Here is an 18,937-nt window from a genome sequence, read left to right as displayed (position 1 = left end):
CCAAGTTCTTTTCATTTGCATGCAAATGTGAAACAAGTATGAATGAATTGCTAGGCAAACTGCAGCTTTCAAACCACTTGTTAATCTTTGAACGCACGTGCGTGCAGCTCTGGGCAGAATGTACATTTGTGAAAGGCTGTTGTGCAGTGTCATACTTTCAGAGCACAGTCAATAAAAATATGATGCAATGTAATAAATTTTTCTGCAGTCAAAAGCCACTGGCGCTATGCATTTATTGCATACCAGCCCAAAAACTAGATGGGACAACGAAAAAGAAGTCAAGAAGCCTGCTAAGTTGTATTGTGTCTTTGTGGTCCCGTCAAATCTTCCGGTGTTATGGAATGAAGGGTCCACTACTCGCATACCGATACCCCATTCCTCAATACAATGAATACGTATAGCAAGTGTCTATTAAATCCGAACACTATTGACGTGTGCTGTGATAGCATTTTTTGTACTGTAGCAAAATATTTATTTCTCCGATAAAATTAGTGTCCTGGTTATAAATTGCTGTCTTTGGAAGCAAGTATTGCTTTAAAACCCATCTAATTTTACTCAAGATCAGGTAATCCTCTCCCTTTTGCCACTTTTGTGAAAGTTTCTTATGAAACTGTTTGTGCAGGATGCAGATGACAACCTGGAAGCCCTCATTGCCGAGATGAGAAAAATTCACGAGGCTGAATGGCACAAAGACTCGTACAGAAAGCACCTGACAAGTGCAAGCATGCGCTTGCAAAGATTGTGTAAGCAGCAGCGTGGTGTAGGGGCCATCATGGCGATGAATTCGGCACTTGGCCTCGAATTGAGGCGTGGCCGTACTATAAAAGTGCAGCCCACAGCCCTGTCGAGGCGCCGTCCAGGGCTTACCAAGGGGTCCAAGAGAGTGCCGGCTGGGCGACCACCAAACAATGCAGCATTGAAGGCAGCCCGAAAGCGCCCTCATGTTCTTTGCCGCAGTGTTGGCGCAAATGTTCCCCATGCGAAGATGCACGGCCAGGGACATTAACTGTTTCCTTACTTCGTCTCCTCTCTGAAAACACAAGCCCCTTGACCACGCCTTCTCACCCCCCAGCATTTTCTGTTGTTTGTTTTGAGGTACTACTTCCTGTTTGTTGTTTGTTTGCGGGTGTGTGGTGCCGTGTTTTTTCGTTTTGCTGTGACAGTGCTTCAGTGCAGCGGGCAGACAGTCACGTAGACGTAGCCCTGTGTGAAGTCCCCCTTCCCAGATTTTTTCTGTTGTTCATTCTGGGGCGTGCGGTGCCGTGTTTTTTCGTTTTGCTGTGAAGTGCTTCAGTGCAGCAGGCAGACAGTCACGTAGACGTAGCCTTGTGTGAAGTTCTCCTCCCCAACTTCTTTCTGTTGTTCATTCTGGGGCGTGCGGTGCCGTGTCTGTGAAGTGCTGCTTCAATGCAGCAGGCAGACAGTCACGTAGACGTAGCCTTGTGTGAAGTTCTCCTCCCCAACTTCTTTCTGTTGTTCATTCTGGGGCGTGCGGTGCCGTGTTTTTTCATTTTGCTGTGAAGTGCTGCTTCAGTGCAGCAGGCAGACAGTCACGTAGACGTAGCCTTGTGTGAAGTTCTCCTCCCCAACTTCTTTCTGTTGTTCATTCTGGGGCGTGCGGTGCCGTGTTTTTTCGTTTTGCTGTGAAGTGCTTCAGTGCAGCAGGCAGACAGTCACGTAGACGTAGCCTTGTGTGAAGTTCTCCTCCCCAACTTCTTTCTGTTGTTCATTCTGGGGCGTGCGGTGCCGTGTCTGTGAAGTGCTGCTTCAATGCAGCAGGCAGACAGTCACGTAGACGTAGCCTTGTGTGAAGTTCTCCTCCCCAACTTCTTTCTGTTGTTCATTCTGGGGCGTGCGGTGCCGTGTTTTTTCATTTTGCTGTGAAGTGCTGCTTCAGTGCAGCAGGCAGACAGTCACGTAGACGTAGCCTTGTGTGAAGTTCTCCTCCCCAACTTCTTTCTGTTGTTCATTCTGGGGCGTGCGGTGCCGTGTTTTTTCGTTTTGCTGTGAAGTGCTTCAGTGCAGCGGGCAGACAGTCACGTAGACGTAGCCCTGTGTGAAGTTCTCCTCCCCAACTTCTTTCTGTTGTTCATTCTGGGGCGTGCGGTGCCGTGTTTTTTCGTTTTGCTGTGAAGTGCTTCAGTGCAGCGGGCAGACAGTCACGTAGACGTAGCCCTGTGTGAAGTTCTCCTCCCCAACTTCTTTCTGTTGTTCATTCTGGGGCGTGCGGTGCCGTGTTTTTTCGTTTTGCTGTGAAGTGCTTCAGTGCAGCAGGCAGACAGTCACGTAGACGTAGCCTTGTGTGAAGTTCTCCTCCCCAACTTCTTTCTGTTGTTCATTCTGGGGCGTGCGGTGCCGTGTCTGTGAAGTGCTGCTTCAATGCAGCAGGCAGACAGTCACGTAGACGTAGCCTTGTGTGAAGTTCTCCTCCCCAACTTCTTTCTGTTGTTCATTCTGGGGCGTGCGGTGCCGTGTTTTTTCATTTTGCTGTGAAGTGCTGCTTCAGTGCAGCAGGCAGACAGTCACGTAGACGTAGCCTTGTGTGAAGTTCTCCTCCCCAACTTCTTTCTGTTGTTCATTCTGGGGCGTGCGGTGCCGTGTTTTTTCGTTTTGCTGTGAAGTGCTTCAGTGCAGCGGGCAGACAGTCACGTAGACGTAGCCCTGTGTGAAGTTCTCCTCCCCAACTTCTTTCTGTTGTTCATTCTGGGGCGTGCGGTGCCGTGTTTTTTCGTTTTGCTGTGAAGTGCTTCAGTGCAGCGGGCAGACAGTCACGTAGACGTAGCCCTGTGTGAAGTTCTCCTCCCCAACTTCTTTCTGTTGTTCATTCTGGGGCGTGCGGTGCCGTGTTTTTTCGTTTTGCTGTGAAGTGCTTCAGTGCAGCGGGCAGACAGTCACGTAGACGTAGCCCTGTGTGAAGTTCTCCTCCCCAACTTCTTTCTGTTGTTCATTCTGGGGCGTGCGGTGCCGTGTTTTTTCGTTTTGCTGTGAAGTGCTTCAGTGCAGCGGGCAGACAGTCACGTAGACGTAGCCCTGTGTGAAGTTCTCCTCCCCAACTTCTTTCTGTTGTTCATTCTGGGGCGTGCGGTGCCGTGTTTTTTCGTTTTGCTGTGAAGTGCTTCAGTGCAGCGGGCAGACAGTCACGTAGACGTAGCCCTGTGTGAAGTTCTCCTCCCCAACTTCTTTCTGTTGTTCATTCTGGGGCGTGCGGTGCCGTGTTTTTTCGTTTTGCTGTGAAGTGCTTCAGTGCAGCGGGCAGACAGTCACGTAGACGTAGCCCTGTGTGAAGTCCCTTCCCAACTTCTTTCTGTTGTTCATTCTGGGGCGTGCGGTGCCGTGTTTTTTCGTTTTGCTGTGAAGTGCTTCAGTGCAGCGGGCAGACAGTCACGTAGACGTAGCCCTGTGTGAAGTCCCTTCCCAAATTTTTTCTGTTGTTCATTCTGGGGCGTGCGGTGCCGTGTTTTTTTGTTTTGCTGTGAAGTGCTTCAGTGCAGCGGGCAGACAGTCACGTAGACGTAGCCCTGTGTGAAGTCCCCTTCCCAGATTTTTTCTGTTGTTCATTCTGGGGCGTGCGGTGCCGTGTTTTTTTGTTTTGCTGTGAAGTGCTGCTTCAGTGCAGCAGGCAGACAGTCACGTAGACGTAGCCTTGTGTGAAGTTCTCCTCCCCAACTTCTTTCTGTTGTTCATTCTGGGGCGTGCGGTGCCGTGTTTTTTCGTTTTGCTGTGACAGTGCTTCAGTGCAGCGGGCAGACAGTCACGTAGACGTAGCCCTGTGTGAAGTCCCCTTCCCAGATTTTTTCTGTTGTTCATTCTGGGGCGTGCGGTGCCGTGTTTTTTCATTTTGCTGTGAAGTGCTGCTTCAGTGCAGCAGGCAGACAGTCACGTAGACGTAGCCTTGTGTGAAGTTCTCCTCCCCAACTTTTTTGTATTGTTCATTCTGGGCCGTGCAGTGCTGTGTTTTTTTTCGTTTTGCTGTGAAGTGCTGCTTCAGAGCAGCGGGCAGACAGTCATGTATATGTAGCTCTGTGCAAATTCCTCACCCTCAACTTTTTTCTGTTGTTCATTCTGGGACGTGTGGTGCTGTGTGTTTTTGTTTTGCTGTGGAGTGTTTCAGTGCAGTGGGCAGACAGTCACGTGGATGTATCCCTGAAAGTCAACCCCCTCCTTGTCTTTTTTCATAGTTGAAGGGAAGATTTATTCTTGGACTGAGAGGACTAGTCCCAAAACGTTACGATGGCCAAGAGTTGGTGTCCTTTTGTTGTAGGAGTGCGGATAGTGGCTCTTGTGTTGCGCATGGCCATTCATGGCGAATGCCCGACGCTGGTTATGTCTGTCAATTGTTTAAGTGGACATGGTGTTGGTGACAGTCTTTCTTGCAGTTGCCCACAAGAAAAAAAAAGCCATCCTCTAGCAACATGGCAGATGAGATGATAAAAGGGTCTATTTAAGGCTTCAGGTGATGGAAATAGACGTCATGGATGTTTTGGTGCTGGAGAGGTGGAGTAAAAGCCGAACCACATATTTGCGGGATATGTACATTTGACGACGCGGTAGAGGCCATGGTAATGCGAAAGCAGTTTACTGCTCAAGCCAGGAGAACTTGGTGGCAACCACAGCCTGATGAGTGAGCTTGGTAAATAGGTAAAATGAGGCGTGCTGCCATCGTGGTGTGGCTTCTGACACTCTTGATCTTGCTATCTTTGTTAATGATCAGGCCAGTTGATGAAATTGTCCTGAGTGCTTAGCAACATCAACAATAAGCGTTCACTTTGAGTGATCAGGGCAATGGTGTGCGGGGGCTTGCGTTTACACGAAGAAAAAAATGGAGATAGGCTGGTTGTAGCATGTGTGGCAGTGTCAGGATGGTATGCATTGGTGCTGTAAATGGTACAGCAAGCTTTGAAGAGAGCCTTGATAACTTTGAATGAAAAAACCCATTTTAGGTTACTAGGCTTTTTACGGGATGCTCTTTGTTGCACAGTTAATTGCCACGGAACAAAGGAGGCAGCTTTGCGCACAGTAGCAGCAGGCAGTCTCTGCATACCACATCAAGTAGTCGACAGCACACTGAAAATAGTAAAGGCTACATAAGGCCAGTTCCGTCAAGGAGTAGAGATTTTTTGGCATCGGCATAGAACACAGAATGAACGTATTGACAAATTGAAATGTACGTGCCTCACCAGTAGAACTGCAAGTGTTGATATATTTTGTATGCCCCAGCATGGGCACAGTGCAGTTCTTTATGAAAATAGGCACATATTTGTGAGTCTAGATGCCACGGAATTAGACAAGCCATTTCCTGCCTTTGGTTCAATGCTTGTACTGGAGCAGCATTTCATCATGAATGGCGAAGTGTGATGATTTCTGGCATAGTGTCTAAGGTGCACCATATGCAAATAAGCTACACAGGAAGCTCAAGATGGAAGAAATCCATGAATCTTTCTTTTGCTCTGATAACATTTAGTATACAGTAATCCCTCAATAACACAATCTCAGCTATCTTGAAATATTGGTTAAGTCGAAACTTTTTCTCATCATAGGCGCTATGTATTTGCACCCCTTTATCTCAAAACTTTTTTTTACAAGACCATGGATATCTCAAAATGTTGGCAGAGAGGACATGCAGCAAAGCCCACTACAGGCAGCTGATAAGGTCTCTGTTCGAACGCTTAGTTCCCCACTATGTGCCAAACAGTCGGGAATGGCGAATTCACAAGGAGGACGAGTTGTAGGAGGCCGATGTCCCCATGACCGGAATGCTGACAAATGCCTGCATCGTTGACGTAGCTGTGGCCAATGCAGCTTATCGTATGGATGATAAGGAGCCTCGAGAAGTGCCTATTATGGCACAAACAAAAAACATGCTGCACCTGCTTCGCATCAAGGTAGAATGTAGCGGTGGCAACCTTTGATTTATGCGCTGCATCGAGCAGTTGAAGAACACCTTTCTAAGACCAGATGCGAAGGGGAAATGGGCGAGCATCACGCCATTCTTATGAAATCATAAAAATTTGTTTCCCTGCAAATTATTTTGCCTTTGTTAGCAGCACTAGCTCTTATATCAGTGACCTGGCCAGAAGTTTTCTGCATTTCGGTAACTCGAAACAAAATTTTCAGCGGATTTTATGACTTTCAGTTGACGAGTGATTACTGTATCTCGAGTGACGACATGTAGCAATCGGTGCTTGAGACTTCCTCATTGTCATGCAGCAGCAGAGAACGGTAAAGAGCGTCAGCATCATGGTGCCTACAGCCCGAGCAATAAATGGCTTGTATGTCATAGTCCTGTAGTTCTCAAAGCCTAACTTGCTAGGCAATCAAATGGATCTTTTAGCGGGGACAGCCAGAAAAGCACATGGTGGTCCATAACTACTTTGACAGAGCAGCTGTAACGGTATGGGCAGCAATTCGCACTCAACCAACCATGACCAGGCGTTCCCTTGTCATCATTTTGATATTAACCAAGTACAACTTGCATATGTGACTACATGCCCATTATATACTGCCTTGCGTACAACGAGAACTGCCCCCAAACCAACACCACTTGCACTGGAGTGAATTCCGGTTGGAGCACTATGGTTTAAATAGTGCAGGATTGGCAGGGATGAGAGGAGATGGCACAGTTTAGTAAATGCATCCTCACTAGCTGTTGACTACTTAGAGGGGCCGCTATCCTTGCTGAGGAGCTGGGTCAGAGACCCAATGAGATTCGTAGTTGATTACAGGGTGGGTGTCTTAAGTACGAGTAAATGTCAGTAAAGCTGCAAAAGGTAATCAACATTTTCTGCTTCTGGAATTCCATTACAACAGGCAATTTGGCAGGATCTGGTAAAACACCATATTTGGGGACAATGTGGTCAGCTTCTGGGCAGCAAAACAGCACTCTCTGAGATTTAGCTGGAGTCCTAAGGCCATCAGGCCTTTGTTTCCTCAGTCTTTTGAGTGAGCTATTAAAGATATCTCACTGTTATTAAGCTAATAATAGCATAGGCTTCTCATTTCTCATTGTGGCTTCAGGCCATCCCTTAATAAAGATTCTTCGTTACTTACTCATTCAGCTAATGTTATGCTTCTCACATGATGTTATTAAGCCTTCTCATTTCCCACCAGCTCTACCACCATAAGCCGTCACTGTCGAAATGTCACCTGCTCACAGAAATATTCCTACGATCTGTGCAGATGTCTTGGTAGCTTCGTAGAACACTTAGCAGAAAACCATGACAATATCTAATTGACACCGAGTACACGGAGTGCCAGGGGCACTTGGTGTAAATTGAATACAAGGGTGCTGATTAAAATGAGATCGCCTTCACTTGATACGTATGTGTACAGCAGCTAATGCCACAACGAGGGTGTTTATCCCATGTTGCAAATATTCCAGCTTCAGTCATAATGGAAGAGGAGGAAGGGCTTTAGTCCTGATTGGAGGGAGAACAAGAGGTTTATCACAATATCTTCACATAAATGAAATCATTCTAACTTGCTCACTAACTCTTCGAGAAAATGTGCACATTTCTGTTCCGTGTGCTAAATGAAGTTGTCTCTGGCAGCAGTGCACTTCAAAATTATTTCCCCTCTAGCAGCATATCTTTGCTTGCGGGTGGTTGTATTACACTGCAGTTTGCAGTAATACAACCACCCTGTAGTGTGGTTGTATTACTGCAAATAAATCCCTGTAGCATGGTGTTTGGTACACATTTGTTTACTTAACTGATGCGGTTTGTTCTCTGTGTACTGTATTTTATGTGGCTCTGGCACATGAATAAAGAAAGTGCAACATTGATGCCGTACCAGTTTCTGTTCCTATCGTCGCCTACCAGCTGCTGTACCCTCACATTTTGAACATGTTGTACTCAGCTGCCAGCAAATCAAAAGGTATGTAAACTAAGGCGTTAATAATAAACAAAGTTGAACTTCTTCAAAGCACCCTATACGGCAAAATAACGGGCCATTTTGAGGTGGAGAAAATGGCTGAGGCCGCCGATTACTTTTCAACAGAGCTCCTGGAGAATCTTTACACGCCGAAAATTGAAGCTATCTGCCACAGTTCGTCTTTTCAAGTCATATATAAAAGTAGATCGTCCAGTATAAGAGCGAAGTTAGCTGCTGTAAAAATACCATTCCAAATTAATAGCTGTCAAGCCGTATAATTTAACAAATTTGCTTGCTGACCTTACTAAAAAAAAAAAAAAAAAAGACGAATACGCAGCAGCAACAAAACAACAGGATGCGGTCAACGGAGGGACCTGACCTCGTTGGGAGTTCCAAATTACAACCCGCCGCGGAGGCTCAGTGGCTAAGGCATTGCGCTGCTGAGCACGAGGTCGCGGGTTCGATTTCCGGCCGCGGAAAAAAAACGCCCATATGTACGAGATTTCGGCGCAAAAGATCCCCAGGTGGTCAAAATTAATCCGGAGCCCTCCACTACGGCGCGCCTCATCGCCTGCGTTGCGTTGGGGCGTCAAACCCTACAGCCAAATCAAATCAGTTGCAAATTACAGCTCCTTGCTGCATTCGCACGTCCATTGGGGCACCAACAAAATAAAGGAAATTATGTGCCGCACACCTGATGTACACACATAATGTGGAGATTTTATTTACGAAGTACGCCGACCCTTGGCCAGGAGAGTGCAGACATTGAAATGGTAATTATTAGTAACGTATGAACAAAAGTACAAGAAAGCCACTGAAGGGTCGCGAACGCGTCCGTGGTGCGGTAAAAACTCACTTTTCGGCGGTAAGGCATCGCGCACTTGCTCCTTAGCATTCACAGGCCCGCTCACCGCTGGCATATAAAGATTATTATTATTGTTATTTGCTCCTAGCATTGCCCGCACACACTCGTTTCCTTGGCGCTTACCTTACCCAAGCGCCCCTCTGGATTTGAACTCTTTTACCACGGTAGCTGGATGAGAGGCGCACCAGCGGCCGTGCTTTTACCTTCCCAAGCGTGCCCAAAGCGCTTGTGGCCCGCTCAGTGGTTCGAACTTCGCACAGGCGCTGCGCCGGTTGCGCCCATCTAGGGTAGCTGGTAACGAGAGTGTTCTCCTCATCGTTGCTACGTGTGACGACATGGCGTCGCTCCTGCTCACCAGCCAATCCTGTGTCGGTATGGTTGCTATGCGCTGGGCTCCCTGCATTTTAGAAATAAGCAGGCCGGTCGTCTCCAGGTAATGGAGCAGATGGGCGAAGACTTCCCGTTGGGTTGCCGCAGGCCCCTTCGGAAACAGAAGGTCCTCCATGCCGGCGATGGGAAGGCCTCGACGCTGGAAAATTACGAAAGACAGAACATTCGGCGATACATTTACAAAAATAAAGAAAAATGCGTGCGGGCACTGTATCTGTCAGTCAAACTGGCATGCGTGCATTCGTCATCGCTCCCTTCAGTTTTTTTTTTTCTATCGACGCGAAGAGCAGAATTTCCGTGTGTTGAGATTTCAGTGCAAGTAAATCTGTAGCCCTCTATTAATCTGTATACCCCTCACGCGTAGATTCTGCGCTTAAATAATTACATTTTGAAACTGTCTTAGAACGAGGTAGAAATGCTGAACTGACGACACAAATGCATCGGGCTAAGGTTTTCATCATTCGATTCATATGTTAAGCATTATTTCTCAAGCAGCCCGCTAGCCAGAGCTTAACGAGCGCAGTAATCGCTCGCGGGATATTTTTTGTCTCCGACAATGGTGGCTTCTTTGAGCACAGCGTGTTTGAAAGGAAGAAATGAGGCACATCTTGTGATGCCCCGTGGGCTAACTTGTCTTGCTTACACAGCTTTTTCAAGCACAGGTTACGCACAGGTTACGAGAAAGTTGTACATATTCAATACCACTATGCATGAAATATAGGCGCATAATTTCGCCATGGGTCTGGAGATTATTCGATGCGAACAGTAATTTTAAATATTTGAATTCAACCTAAATAGGTTTATGTCCGTGTAGCACAAAAAAAGTGTGTGTGTGGGGGGGGGGGTGTTTTGGGGGGGGGGGGGTGTGTGGGGGGTGAACTCGTAAGGCACGAAAGGACATTTATTACAACTCCGTGTTCTGATACTACTATTGCACATGTTTGAGACTGATTTCATTCGAACGGTTTGAGCTTGGGCTTCGGACATTCAGTGTGTGGAGTGGAAGAAATTCACGCGTCTGGCTCTATCTCCAGCAGCTTCTATGACTCGAGGTCGGCGGTGCCGGCTGTGATGGAGACGAACTATCTGCGCTCTGGCGTCTCGGACACTGACCTGGGAGGATCAACCACCGACTATCGCAAGGTGATCGGCCTGTCCCCGTCATTTTCACCTTGACCTCAAATAGTGGCGTTCGTCAGTGTCACAGCCTCGTCAGAGTCAAAAGCTAGCACCGGTCCGCCAAAGCTGAAGCCGCTGAGGAACATTTTTGTCGCATCACCGCAGCAAACAAGGGTGGACGTGGTAGCTGCCTGCAACACTGGAGGCATTTGTTTTACCTGAACTGGCTGCACTGGTGCAATCAGAGCAGCATATGTTCATTTTTTTACTAATTGATATCCCCAGTAGCACTCTGCACTGGTCTGCACGACACTGCGCTAATCTACACCAGTTCAGGTAAAAAAAAATTCCGCTACTGTCAACCTTCTAATTTGTGCACCTCAAACGATGGTTATGGTTGAGAGCCTCTTGCAGTGAGGTAGGTTCGTCCTATACGAGAGAGAGGGGGAGAGAGAGAGAGAGAGAGAGAGAGAGAGAGAGAGAGAGAGAGAGAGAGAGAGATAATGGATGGATGGATGGATGGATGGATGGATGGATGGATTGGATTGAATGGATTGGATTGGATTGGATTGGATTGGATTGGATTGGATTGGATGGATGGATGGATGGATGGATGGATGGATGGATGGATGGATGGATGGATGGATGGATGGATGGATGGATGGATGGATGGATTCTCTTGTTGCTTCCAATGCTTCATATTCGCTTGCAAGATGAGCGATCCATTGCAAGAGAGAGAGAGAGAGAGAGGGAGAGCAGAACTTTTAGTTAGCTTATTTATGCGTAGGAGTGGCTTCTCAGTCCAGAAGTCCAAACGCTGTCTTCGCACGTTCCGCCCCCTCCGTCATCATGACATTGTCGGCGAGGTCCATCTAGACCTGTGCGCCGGTCAGAAATCGCCGGCGGCGGCGCGCCGGTGTTCCCACCTCCGGCGGCGGCGTGAAACGGCGCGGGGGTCCCCGGATCGGCGGCGGCGCGGCGCGGAATAGCGGGTGGTGGTGGTGGTGGTGGAGGAGAGAGAGAGAGAGAGAGAGAGAGAGAGAGAGAGAGAGAGAGAGAGAGAGAGAGAGAGAGAGAGAGAGAGAGAGAGAGAGAGAGAGAGAGAGAGAGAGAGAGAGAGAGAGAGATTTGGGGGAAAAGAAAATATGCAAAAACCGTGGGGGATCCGGACATGTGTAGGACAATTCGGTGCAGCACGTCTCGGTGCGGACATTTCGGTGCACGGGATGTCCCAGGCATTTCTTTAAACATTTTAGCTTTAATACTTTCGTTTCGTCAGACGATATAATTTTACGTTCGAGAGCATTAGCGCCTAAAACCCAATTTCGAAATTAAATGTTAAAAATTAACGTCGTTAATTTACTTCCCTTCAACCATTTTTATTTCAGCATTCATGTGAACAACTCTAATATTTTAATTCAAGTGTTACCGAAAGGCTTTGATTTCACTTCACCCACCGCTGCAAGACGCTGCTGCTTTTAGTCGCTTCCTATCTCCCCCCCCCCCCCCCCCCCCCCGCTTCCCCGTCCGCCAAACCAAGGCGAAAAGAAAGAAAGAAAGGAAACGAGCTAGCTTAAGCGCGCGTGCATCCATTTTAATAATTCATAATTTTCTCTATCGATTTATTCTTGCATTCGGTGTTGGTTCTACTCGAAAACTAGCCATTGATCGCACGGTGGAGTGGCTAAACGGGTGGGGGTGGGGAGGGCTAAGTGCTTAAACCAGCCCCCTTGGTAGGTAGAGGGGGGTGTCACTTGTGTTTCTTCAAAGTGTAAACTGGGCATCGAAAACGTGAATACGACTGTCGCGGCTCTCGCAAAACCAGCCTATTCAAAATTTTCCCCTCTTACAATGGAAGAAAAGGAGGAATGTCTGCGGTGTCCATGATATGCGCGACTTGGAGAGTTAATTGCAGGTGGGGCGACTGAAAGGAAAGACGGCGATTCCTGGAGATGGGCGCCTTCTGTGTGGCCGCGACGCGCGGAAGCCTTGCAGCCATCGAGCTTGTTCCTCGATGGGGGCGACAGGCGCCAACGATCCTGGTCATTGTGTCCTCAGCGGCTTTTCGGGTGGCTTTTTGTTGTGCACTAGAGGTCGTGTGAGCTCACGCCGAATGTATCGCTTTTTCTTGCATCAATGCGGTGACTCTTTGGAGAAGGTGATGGCCCCTTTGCCTGTAAGATTTCAACGGGAAATTAAACATAATAACCATAATATTACTGAAAAAGAAGTCTGGGAAGGTTAAAACTTACAGACAGACGGAGGGGGAGGGGGGCTTGGAGAATTAAAAGGAGATGAAAGTAAGCATGTAAAGCTAAAACGGAGGTTGGTGTTTGACCGAACCGAATTGGTGGTATTTGTATGCACAACCTGTACGCGCTTGATCAGCATTGATGAGATATAGAACCTGCAGCTGTTTTCAAAAGGCCCGTTCTTCCTCCGCGACAATATCCTAAACTTGTCCGTAAAAAAAAAAGCTGGCGAGAACAGTGTCTCCAAATTCACTTAAACATGACAGCGCAGCCTAAATAAACTTTTCATAAGATTGTCTGCATTTTTAGGGGCAACCATATGTTTGTAAAGTTGAGGATTGTGAGAGTGTGCATTTTATTTAGAAAAAAATACATAAAGAATGCGTTAGCCATCGAAAACATCGGCTAAATTGTCTTTGCTGATTAGCATGCCCCAAAAAAAGAGCGAATATAAATAAAGTCTTGTCGTAAATTTAAAAAAAAACATGTGCAGAAGAATTTAATCAGCTGGCTGCAAAACAGGTTTTCTCTGAACAAGGTATTAAAGAAAAATACAAAAATGTTCAGTTTCTAAAAATACCTGGCAAAAAATCGCGAACACGACATCAATATTAAAAGGCAATCGCTGCCCTAGATTGTTGTCCAAAACCCATGTTAAGCGAAAATAAAAATATAACGGCTGTTTCAAGCAAACAAGCACCCGATAATACGGTCGCCGAAATGTTCGCGGAAGGAAATGCCGTGCACCGAAACGTCCGTACACCGATATGTCCGTACACCGAAATGGCCTAGACCTGGGACGACGCTGTGCGCTTCTTTGGTGGAGCTCCCACGGCTTCTAGTTCAATTTTCACCGATACTGATGAAACCTCGCAGCGTAGAGCTTCTATGACATTCCAGACACTGAGAGGCTAGCTGTGTCCGACTAAGCTACTAAACCGACGGTTCCAGGCTTCCTGGCTTCGCAATTGTTGTTTGTGTGGTTTTAATCCAACCACTTGCATTAAATTTTTTTATCGATGCTCAGCCCTACCATCCATCCATCCATCCACCCATCCATTCATCCATCCATCCATCAAACCGTCCGTCTGTCGGCCCAATTTGGTTTGTTAGGTTTTAGCCTCCAGTGGCGTTAATTTCTGCCCCTATAGGAATATTAAAGCATTCCATCTCTTCCTCAACCCTTTGGCTAAAACGCAAAGGGATAAAATCAAAAGCGAAAAAATGTTCAAATCTAACTTGAAGGGAAACACGTCGACTAGAGTATGGGACCATTTTTTCCGTTTCCGGGGTTCACCCATCACAGCCACGGTAGCTGCTTTTCAGATTGAGTGGAAAAGCGAAAATCCCATTGTGTTGAGATGTTGGCGCACGGTAAAAATCCACAGGGGATCAAAATTAATCCGGAGCCCCCCACTACAGCGCGCCTCTATAGCCCATGGGTTTTTTTTATCACAGGTGTCAAAAAACACGTGGGCTATGAGGCGCTTCGGATTAATTTTGATCCAGTGCGGACGACCAGCTTCGGTTGGTGGAAATGGCCGTCGCAGCTGGCACCACGAATGGGGTCCTGAAATTAGGACACTACTCCGCAATTTTTGTGCTGACGAAATGTATTCTCTCTCTGTCTCGCTCTCTCTCTCTCATAGCTGATGTGTAGCTTCGGTGCGCTAAATCCCACAATCAATCACGTACACGTCACGCAGCACGCGCTATTATTATACAACTTTTACGTTTCAAAATCATAGCTTTCTTGCGGAGCGTGGACATTGATCGTCGAAGCTCTGTTTGGGATAGCCTAATTCGGCTGTAAAGAACTCGCAATGAAGGCAAGAGGAGTAAGAATGCATTCGTAGACAACCCTTTGAATTTCTGTAGATTTTCTTATGGTACCTTTCACCATTATTTCTGAATTCTTATTCTCCAAATCGTCTAGTTAACTGGCCTCCAGCGAGAAAGGGCAGCATGACGTACGCTCCTCTGCCCTCGGGGACGCTATTTTATCACAGTGCTCAAATACGACATTGGTTGTCTGAAGTTGTGCGGGTATTTAAATTTCCTTCCAATTTTGTGTTTCACATTCGTTTAAGTATTGCATTGCTGACGTTAATGAGTTGTGAATGCTTATGTCAGGCTCACAGTTCCGGAGATCCTAGCTGCGCTTTCATTGACCCTTCCTGCGTACCTGGACAGTTCATTTATTGACCCACTTCCCGTGCACTCTTCCCGTAATGACGCTGCCCATTCAAGCTTGCGCACTACTGCGGCGGTTTCTTGTGCACTGTTCCCGTGCTGATTATGGGGTTTCATATATTCTTCGATGCTAGCCGCTTGTCCCCTTGAGAGAATCGACGAGTGGTTGGAGGAGCTGGCGCACTGATTTTGGAGACTTGTGTACTTCGGTCGTTCTCTTTCATCCGCATTTATTCTTGTCAGTCGCTCTGAGACCGCATCTTTTTGTGTTAGTGTTTTATTTTCCTTGCAGTGTATACTTTTATCCCCGTTGGATGACGATGTTATTAATACGCCACGGGACCGGCCTTTATTAAGAAGGAAGGTGGTCAAACACTTTTGGTCATGTTTGTACAGTAGAAATAATATGGCTTGAGGGGCTGAAGTTTGCGTTCGCTCCTGTCCTCCATCCTACTTCCCTTTGGAGAAGAAAGAAAGAGGGCTTTTGACACAGAGAGAGTCGGGTGGGCCTATTTAACCATGGGTGCCTGGAGTAACATGGGTGCCTGGTCATTTTAGAGTTTCTGAGAAAGCGGATAAAGCAAGAAAGATGTCGTGCTTGCATGGCAGAGAAAAAGCTGGAGTGCTTCAAGAGGATTCCGAGTCAAGCGCGTCGAGACGGTAGGCAATCACGCATTTATCCTTTGTTAACAAGGTCGCGGGACGCATGCAAGAGGCTTGGTGCGGTGTGGACGGGCCAGGAAGAAAAGGTATTCGGAGAAGGAGGAGAAGGAAGGCGACTAGAAGTCTCCCCACAAGAGCAGCAGAATGACGGATTCCAGGCTGAAAGTACAAATCATCCGTTTATGCATGGTGGATCGCGATTATTTCCAGACGAACAGCACCGCTGAGAGAGGCATTTCTTGCAGAGGGAGAAACGACAACTTCCAGCGAAGCGACGTATTTTCCTTTCATACTCCTTCGTTGTTCAGAAGAGTCGCATAATAGGCGGGGCGCGGGGCCGGCGGCGCGCCGAAAATTTTGCCCGGCGGCGGCGGCGGCGTGCTCATTCCCGCGACTTCGGCGGCGGCGCAGACGGCGCGACCAAAACAGGCGGCGGCGGCGGCGTGGCGCGGCGGCGCACAGGTCTAGGTCCATCATGCGCTCGACAGCGCAGTCTCCCAATGCTCGAGGTTGGGGCTAGTGAAAGGGCGGGGGAAGTCTGGGCGTCGATTGTATCCCCGGTTTACGTGATACAGGGAGCATCCACTCCAATAATGAACCTTTCAAACGTGGTCGTCGGTTTTTATTTCGCTTACCCTTTATAATTAGTGGAAGTCTAGTGATGCGTAACGCAACATAATTTTTGGCATTCCCGCATATTTCTTGCTCCTGAACTGATTTTTATTTTTCGGTGTGGCATTTCTGGTTAAATACTTTTTAAGCTGGCCAAAGTGATGTTTGTCTCGCCATCTAGCAGCCTCTTCTAACTCGTTCGCAGAGTTCCCGAAGTGCGGCCGATTTGGACTATCAGCGAATGGTAGCAGATGACATCGCCGCAACAGTAAGCACTTTGCTGGAAGTCTTACCTCTCAGTGTATGAGCGTCATACAATCAGAACTTCAGAAGGTATGCATTTAGTACCGCCAGTACCGCTTACTATGAACTGCACCGCAGTGGCGTTATGCTGAAGTAGATTGTTACTCGTAGCGGTGGCCGAGTGTGTGAGGCGCGTCGCGGAGCGGCTTTTATTAAAGCGAAGATTTCTGTGCTTCGCTGAGGCCGTCGAAAAGAGAAAACGCACTGCAAAAAAAAAAAAAAAAACTGTACACAATTGGTTTCACAAAACGATAATGATGATGAGCGAAGACACGTAAATCTCAATAAAAATTACTTACGATTACGACGCTCCCTAATGTGGAATTTGAGGGCAGCTGACACGCTGTTTGGGCTGTGCAAAAGATGTAGAGGCAAAGAATTTCAGACAGGCATATATGTACGGTTTCAGACCACTTTTGTTCACATATTACTCCTCCTTTACACCAGAAGCAGAGGCAGCACTTCCTTTGTTTCACACGCGCTGCCCTGGCGTTAACTTGCAGCGCGTCGCCGCCGCGGAGCATGTTTTGCGCGGCCTCGGAATACCGGCACCCCCCTGTCCCCGTTCGCCCTGCTTTCCTCTTTCCCGTTCCTGCTTGCTCTATCGCGTCTATCTTCGGTGTCCTCTTCGTTGGCTGGGTAACACCGAGGGCGACGGCGATGCGAAAACACCGGAGCGGGCGCTTAGGAGCTGCGGGTGCCGCCATTTTCTAACGATCAAGGCGCCATCTGGCGGGCATTTCTTAGGGACTGCGGGGCGAGCAGACGACGCCGCAGTACCATGCTGTTGCTCCGTGCCGTGCATGAATATCATACGCCCAACGGGATCGAAAATCGGTGCGGATTTTCGATGCTTACCGCTTTTGCTTTCGCTCGCTTACCGATTTTCGATGCCGTTTGGGCGTCTGATATTCTCGCACGGCACGGAGCAACAGCGTGGGACTGCGGCGTCGTCTGCTCGCCCCGCAGTCCCTAAGAAATGTCCGCCAGATGGCGCCTCGATCATCAGAAAATGGCCGACCTGGCAAAATTCTTGTCCATAAAACTATAGTGCCTAGATTATACTGGCCAGTATATTCTAGGCACTATAATAAAACGCTTCCCGTTGTCAGTATCGAACTTGGGTCCCTCGCGGTAGGAAGCCGACGTCTATCCGATTGCGCCGCACCTTACCCGCATTTCTCTTAAAGGGGTCCTGAAATACCTTCCGCCGATGCATGGATGTACATTTAACCAAATAAAGCAATGTATTAGCAATCTCCTCCCGCAATAATTTTGTTAAAGCGGTGAGTATTAGCTGAGAAATCGTAAATAAAAAACCGCGCATTATCGTCACGCCGCGTTTCCTCCTCCTTTCAACTATTCTTCGCTGTTGACGGCGCGCGAGCACTCCCTCCCATGATGCTGCGCTCCTCAGCAGTGGCGTACTTCCGCTATTGCGCTCCTCAGACTGCCGTCTGCTACGGGCAAGCTTTGTTGACACCATGAATCCCGCACTCCGCTCAAGGCTGGAAAAGCGAACGAAAAATCTGGCCGCATGTGTGCGGCGGCCTGGCCTTGCCCTTTCGCGGTGTACGTTACTGCAGTTGCTATCGGCGGCACGTGACTTTTTATCGGCGGCGAACTCGCAGCCGCACGGGGAGGATCGTGCGCTCGTTCCCTTTGAGATGCACCGCTCACTGTTTATCCAAAAAGCGCCGTACCAGATGTGGCCCCGCTGGTGCCGGGTCTTATTTTGCGGCGGTGGTAATTCCTGCCGGCGGCTTGTGAAAAAGACATTTTAAACCCATACAGAACCCGTGTACAAAACGCTTCAATCATGTGACCAGTCCAACTTGGGGCGACGCGTGGTGCAGAGCGGCAACGTTGGCAAAACATGCTCCGCCGCGGCTATGAGCTTTCTAGCGCTAGAGCGAGCGCCATTTCTTTGACAATCTCAAACATCGGTTGTCTTTGCAACAAGGCAAAAACCGCTGTACAAGTCAGTTACGGTTGCGTGATCCCGGTTCAGCTCGGGGCCACACCTCGCGACATGTGGGCACTGCAGGCGTACCACTCACTCCCATTGGGAAGTGCGAGATGCGTTTGGCATTACAGGAGGCGATGGTGTGTGTGTTGTGGACGCCTTTGTTTCGCGATGAAATGCGACGTTGTGCTTCTGCGGGTGGATAGTGCTTGCCATGTCTGGATTACCTTTCTCGAGCGACGTACGACTCAACCTCGCATGGGGTGTGTGCAGTGTGCGTGGCTAAAAGCCATCTCGGCTTGTGCGCCAGAGTTAAGTGACTTGCTGTTCGTCCCCGCAAACCGCGCGCGAGGTGAGTGCCGAATTTACGACGGGCAGGAGGAGGCAACTCATCGTCTGTCAATCGCGGTGCAGACTTGCAACATAAGTTGTGACGTTGTGTTTGTTCGAAACGCATCTCTGGATTGTTTTGAAGTTGAATAAAATGTGTGCGTCAAACCCGGGCATTCGGCTCAGGGCGTTCTCTGCGATTGCACGAAAGGAGTGCCACGGGGCTTCAACGCTTTCTTTATGCAACGTACTCAGGTAAGAGAATATCCATGTCGTGTTATGGCCGTGTTGCATTCAATACAAACGGTTAAGCGTTTGTTTACACTTGTTTCGTTTGTCGGAAAATGTCCAAGCACTCAGGCACTACGCTGGCAC

General features: G+C 48.2%; 1 pseudogene across 1 annotated transcript in view; it reads left to right on the top strand.

Annotated features, from left to right (window-relative positions):
• Window positions 1-3,620, top strand: part of LOC144178781 (uncharacterized) — a 31,354-nt pseudogene extending 27,734 nt beyond the window's left edge. The window contains exon 8 of the transcript XR_013324063.1: window positions 623-3,620. The product of XR_013324063.1 is annotated as an uncharacterized LOC144178781 (transcript). The remainder of the gene's footprint in view (window positions 1-622) is intronic.
• The last annotated feature ends 15,317 nt before the right edge of the window (window positions 3,621-18,937 follow it).

The sequence above is a fragment of the Haemaphysalis longicornis genome, unplaced genomic scaffold, assembly GCF_048455015.1.
Source record: "Haemaphysalis longicornis isolate Haplotype H1 unplaced genomic scaffold, Haemaphysalis longicornis Haplotype H1 scaffold_4, whole genome shotgun sequence".
NCBI lineage: Eukaryota > Metazoa > Arthropoda > Arachnida > Ixodida > Ixodidae > Haemaphysalis > Haemaphysalis longicornis.
Note: the sequence above shows the minus strand (reverse complement) of the source record. Positions and strands in the feature narration are given on the sequence as shown.